Source organism: Cervus elaphus, chromosome 8, assembly GCF_910594005.1.
Source record: "Cervus elaphus chromosome 8, mCerEla1.1, whole genome shotgun sequence".
In the NCBI taxonomy this organism is placed as follows: Eukaryota; Metazoa; Chordata; class Mammalia; order Artiodactyla; family Cervidae; genus Cervus; species Cervus elaphus.
This window is the reverse complement of record NC_057822.1, coordinates 42,158,334-42,164,741: the sequence shown is the minus strand read 5'-3', so window position 1 is coordinate 42,164,741 and position 6,408 is coordinate 42,158,334. Positions and strand designations below refer to the sequence as shown.

Genomic DNA, 6,408 nt, shown 5'->3' with positions numbered 1-6,408 from the left:
GAAGAACTGATGCTTTTGAACTGTGGTGCCGGAGAAGACTCCTGAGAGTCCCTTGGACAGCAAGGAGACTGGAAACAGCTAATCCTAAAGGAAATAAACACTGAATATTCACCAGAAGGATTGATGCTGGAGCTCCAATATTTTGGCCACCTGATATGAAGAGCTGACTCCTTGGAAAAGACCCTGATACTGGGAAAGATTGAAGGCAAGAGGAGAAGGAGGCAACAGAGGATGAGAAGTTTGGATGGAATCACCGACTCGATGGACATGAGTTTGAGCAAACTCTGGGAGACAGTGAAAGATGAGGAAACCTCGTGTACTGCAGACCGTGGGGTCACAAAGAGTCAGACACGGCTTAGCGACTAAACAACAGCCCTGTGCTCACTGGCTAGGTGTGCCAGGTAGGCAGTGGATCATGTGTCAGAGAGCATTAAAGCCATTACCCCCATCCATGGCTCAGGCAATCAGGGTTTGTGCTGCCACAGCCCATGAGAAGAATCTTGCGCAAAGCACCAGAAGGTGAGTGATGCTGCTGAGGCTACTGTGAGAGAGTCAGCAAATGAGATGGTGTGTTTAGAAGTACTCAAAGAGTTCAGAGAGTGGTAACCCAAAGACTGGCTAATTATTCATTTCCTCTTGGACCAGAGCTACACAGTGCTAAGCATTCACATATTTTCAAACATGTGGATCACTGATTTAAGGGTTCAGTTTTCTGCTGGCATCTGACATCATGAAACCACAACTGTAGAGAATTCCAATTCATAGTTATAAATAAACTTGGCTACAAAGATCAGAGACAATGATGGGTCTGAGACAGAGTATACTCTTCTGGGATAAAAGATTAGCCTTGAGAATATATTATTATAGCTTGATGCCATTGGGCTGGGCTAGAGGAAGAAAGGCCATACCAGGCTGAGAAACCCTCATGTACAAAGGCATGGATATCATCTTGATGACAATGGGGAACCATAGGAGAATTTCAAATGATAGAATTGCAGTCTAGAAAGATCACAGAGGTTAGAATATGGAGAGAAGCTAGAAAGGGTAAGAAAGGAGGGGGGTCCAGAAATGAAGACCAGTTAGAAATGAAAGAGCCTGAACTAGGAAGTGGAATGCTGTTCTCCAGTGCTTGAGGACCATCACTTTCAGTTGCTGCCATTGGCCTGTACTCAGGAGTCCTGATCCTAAGAGTGCCTATTGCCTCTTAGAAGACATTCCAAGGAGCAGATTCAAGAATCAGCTTTCAGGCGTACAAACCTGAATGATGGGTATAAATATTGCAAAAGAAACAAGCAAAGAGAGAAATGGAGAAGATGTGAAAAGGCAAGGAGAAAAAAAGAAAAGTTATGTGAATGTGTGAAACTTGGAAGAAGAATCATCAAGAGGTCATTCTTCGGCTGCAAAAGTATCTTTTAAGTGTTGCTTTTAAAAAAAATACTCGAATTTCAAGATGGATATCTTTTTCTAGTGTTAAATAATGTTTTTTTTTTTAATGTTGATATACTTTTTTTTCTTTTTTAAAGTTTTATTGAAGCATAGTTGATTTATGTTGTGTTAGTTTCAGGCATAATGATTCAGCTATATATATATAAAGTATATAATATATATATATATTTCCATTATAGATTATTACAAGATATTCAAGATACTGAATATAGTTCCCTGTGCTATAGTAGGTCCTAAAATAAATTAATTCCTAAGTGCTTTTTAAAAGCGCTCATAATTAAAACATGTCATAGTGATCTCATGTATATGTATTACACTGAAGGGTAAAGATTATTAAGCTGCACAAAGGAAGCAGATCAATGTCCTGGGGATTGCAACGTGCCTTTTGAGTAGGAGGCAGAGCCTAACTTCACATCTCAGAGGAGTTAAGATTTTCTGAAAAGGGGCTGAGAAATGTGCCCTCACTGGGGTGGCAGAGGAGGTTGGCGCTGGAAATCAAGTTACTAAATCCTTGTCTGGAGCACGTGGGCAGATGTGAGAAGTGGGGAGGAATGTTCAGAGCACATCGTTTCCTAGTGAAAATGCCAATGCAAACTTGCAACCATAGCAACACAATAGCCCTATTAAAGCCCTATTAAATCAAAAGAGAAAGCAAAAAAAAAAAAAAAAAAAATCCTCTGTGAATTGCATTTAATTGATCAAAGAAACACAAAAAAACAAAAAACAAGTCACCCCCAAAATACCTTCCCATTGTTCACTTTTTACTAGTAAGTAAAGTTTTTTTTGTCTGTTTTTATTTCCTTTTTATCTAGTTGATTAATAAGAGTGCATTGTTAGAAAATTTCTTGATAATACTTCCTAACACAGAGGCAAAAGTTTTAGAAATATAATCTATACTTGCAGAAGATAATTCTATTATGTCTGTAGCAGCAAAGAAACAAAGAAAATCAAACTAATGAGAAAGTTGGGGACGGCTTTAGAGGTTTCTTGTCTAGGCACCAGAATGAAATCAGAGTGGAGGGTGGGTAGAGGGCTGAGTTAACATGGGTAATGCAGAGGGGCGATGAGATGGAAATTCTCTGAGGATTTCAGGACTCTTTCTAAAGAGAAGTGCTGGCACTGGAGACTGAGGCATGCAAGTACTGGGTGAGGTCCCATCTTCATTCAAACTTTTGATATTTTATCATGGATTTGCTTCTATTCATTCTGATTTAAAAACATTACATTAAAACATTGTCTGAATTATTGAGGTTTTGGTATCCCAATAAAATTTGTCCCTTAAGGGAGTGCCTCACCCTAGTTCCTGCCTTGCTAGGGAGAAACAACAAAGAGAAAAATTCATAGTGCACCTCAGAAACTGTCTGCATTCCGAGCTGTGCTTGAAAAGGAAAGCTTATGTTGCCTAGATGCAGAGGTCCTGGGCTCCATCACCTATGGTTTACAAGGTCAGGATATGTAGAATTGAACATTAAACAATCTAGAGGAGATACTGCATTTTAAGGTGTTTTTCTTCTCACCGCATTGAAGATTTCCTTCCAATTCTAACCAATTTGATTATGTTGTGCCTTAATGGAGGTTTCTTCTTGTTTTTATTTTTCTTTATGCCAGGTTAGCTGAAGCTTCTTGGATTGTGGGCTTATAGTTTTCATCAAATTTAAAAAAAATTTGTCATTGTTCCTTTAAATATTTTTCTGCTCTCCCCACTTTCTATTAGGGACTCTAGTACTCCAATTATATGTGTATTAGGCTGCTAGAAGATTTCTGATGCTCATTTGTTTTCCAGTCTCTTTTCTCTCGGAGTTTTTCTATTGCTATGTCTTCAAGCTCACTAATTCTATTTTTTACAATGCCTAATCCACTGTTAATTCTACCTAATGTATTTTTCATTTCAGGCATTATAGTTTTAATATTCAGAAGTTCTATTTGGGTCATTTTTATATTGCTGTTCAGTTCCTCAGTTGTGTCCAACTCTTTGCGACCCCGTGGACTACAGCACACCAGGCTGCCCTATCCTTCATGATCTTTTGGAGCTTGCTCAAACTCATGTCCATCAAGTCAGTGATGCCGTCCAACCATTTCACCCTCTATCGTCCACTTCTCCTCCTGCCTTCAATCTTTCCCAGCATCAGGGTCTTTTCTAATGAGTCAGCTCTTCGCATCAGGTGACCAAAGTATTAAAGCTTCTGCTTCAGCATCAGTCCTCCCAGTGAATACTCAGGACTGATTTCCCTTTGGATTGACTGCTTTGATCTCCTTGCTATACAAGGGACTCTCAAGAGTTTTCTCCAACACCACGTGCAAAAGCATCAATTCTTTGGTGCTAAGCTTTCTTTAGCTCTCACATCCACACATGACTATAATTCTCACGTCCGTACACGACTACTGGAAAAACCATAGCTTTGAATACATTCATGTCTTTTTAAAAAACATACTTAATTCTTCCTTTTTGGACATATGGAACAGAGTTATCATAACTGCTTTCATGCATTTGTCTACTAATTCTAAAATATCTTTTGCCATTGCCATTTACACACTGAGGAAACCAGATCTGAAAGAGACATGTGCACCCCAGTGTTCATCGCAGCACTGTTTATAATAGCCAGGACATGGAAGCAACCTAGATGCCCATCAGCAGACCAATGGATAAGGAAGCTGTGGTACATATACACCATGGAATATTACTCAGCCATTAAAAAGAATTCATTTGAATCAGTTCTAATGAGATGGATGAAACTGGAGCCCATTATACAGAGTGAAGTAAGCCAGAAAGATAAAGAACATTACAGCATACTAACACATATATATGGAATTTAGAAAGATGGTAACGATAACCCTATATGCAAAACAGAAAAAGAGACACAGATGTACAGAACAGACTTTTGGACTCTGTGGGAGAAGGAGAGGGTAGGATGTTTCGAGAGAACAGCATCAAAACATGTATATTATCTATAGTGAAACAGACCACCAGCCCAGGTTGGATGCATGAGACAAGTGCTTGGGCCTGGTGCACTGGGAAGACCCAGAGGGATCGGGTGGAGAGGGAGGTGGGAGGGGTGATCGGGATGGGGAATACATGTAACTCCATGGCTGATTCATGTCAGTGTATGACAAAACCCACTTCAATATTGTAAAGTAATTAGCCTCCAACTAATAAAAATAAATGAAAAAAAATATCTTTTGCCATTTCCTGATCTGTTTATATTGATTGATTTTTTTCTTTTTATTTCCTCTTTATTATGGCTTGTACTTCCTGCTTCTTTGCATGCCTGGTAATTTTGGATTGGATGCCACACACTGTGAATTTTATCTGTGGGTGATGGTTATTTTTATATTCCTGTAAATATCCTTGATACTTATCCTGGGATGCAGCTAAATTACTCAGAAAAAAGTTTGATTCTTTTCAGGCTTGCTTTTAAGCTTTGTAGGTGGGACCAGAGCAGCCTCTAATCTAGGGACAATTTTTCCTCACTACTGATTCTTCTAACCAGTACATCATGAAACATTAGTTTTTCCATTCTGGCTGGCAGGAACAGGAACTAGCTCCAGCCTGGCTCGATCAACAAGTATTATTTCCTCTAATCCTTTCCCTGGCCTCAGGTAGTTTCCTAATATGTGTACACTGACCAGTTCCTAGCTGAGGACTTACTGAGGACACTCTCAGATCCCTAGAGCTCTCTCTGTGATACTTCTCTGATACTCTGCTCCTGAAACTCTGGGTACCTTGGCTCCTGGACTCCAAGGTTCATCTCCTCCTGAACTGTGTCTTGAAAACTCTTTCTAGGCAGTAAGCTCAGACAATCAGAGCGCTCTCCTCATTTGTTTCTGCTCTCTCAGAAATCATTGTCCTCTGCTGCCTGGTGTTTAATATCTAAAAATTGTAATTTCACATAGTTTTCCCAATAATTTTTTTAGGTTGTGTGTGTGTGTTTTAGAGAAAGAGTTTGTTAGGTTCTTGTTACTCCACTTTGTCTGAAGCTAAAGTTCCAACTTCATGGCTTCTGAACGTGGTTGATGAGTAATTTATTTGGAGTGCAGAGTACATTACATCCCGAATGATCAGTTAAAGTCTCATAATGGTTTAGGATATTCTAATAAAATTTACATCCTTTCCAACTGCCGAAACACAATTCTCTTGATTTTATGCTCATAATTTTTATGTAAATACAAGTGTCAAAGTTTTATTTCTCATTCATGAGGTAACCAGGAAGATGATACCCGAAACACAGAGAAAGTAAATGATCTATTAAGAGGGAAGGAGGGAGAGAAGGAAGCGGAGTGAGAATATAAACGGAAAAATGTATTGGAATAAGCTAAGTAAATTAGACATAAAGCTGGTTAATGTCCCACAGCCCAGTAAAATCATAACCTTTGAGTTTATCTTCCCAGTTGAACAGACATGATTTTTGTTTCTATTATATGAAAATTCATTTGTACAGTATTCATTTTTACAAGCTAACATCCAACCTTCATAGACTTAAAAATGTCAGGACCTTAGTTAATAGTAATAGTAAATAAAAGTTACTTTCCCCTGGAGAATCAGTGTTTTAAGAAAGCATTAAATGGACATATATTTTGATACTACACTTGATCTTAGCCAAAAGGCCGAGAAGCGATTAAATGGACATATATTTTGGACTAATTTCTAAGTTTTGGAGATCTTCTTAACATAAGTATTACATATAAGTCAATGAGATTTGCTGTTATCAGCTGTTCACTCTGGGTCTACATTCCACTGTTTTAATGAAAAGATTAAAGTAGAGCAGTGGTTTCAAATTGTGGTTACATGTTAGAATCATCTGGGGGAGCTTTGCAAAAATACCAAAGTCAGAATCGCTTACCAGACCAACTAAACCCAGTGCTTTGAGGATGAAGACTGAGGATTGTTAACTGTTTCTAATGTGCAGTTGGGGTTGAAACCCACTGGTCTAGACTGGGTTGTTCAGACCCCTTTCAATAATCACG

General features: G+C 38.7%; 1 pseudogene; it reads right to left on the bottom strand.

Moving 5' to 3' along the window:
* Positions 1-5,959: 5,959 nt before the first annotated feature.
* Positions 5,960-6,060, bottom strand: LOC122699019 (annotated as a pseudogene).
* Positions 6,061-6,408: the final 348 nt, after the last annotated feature.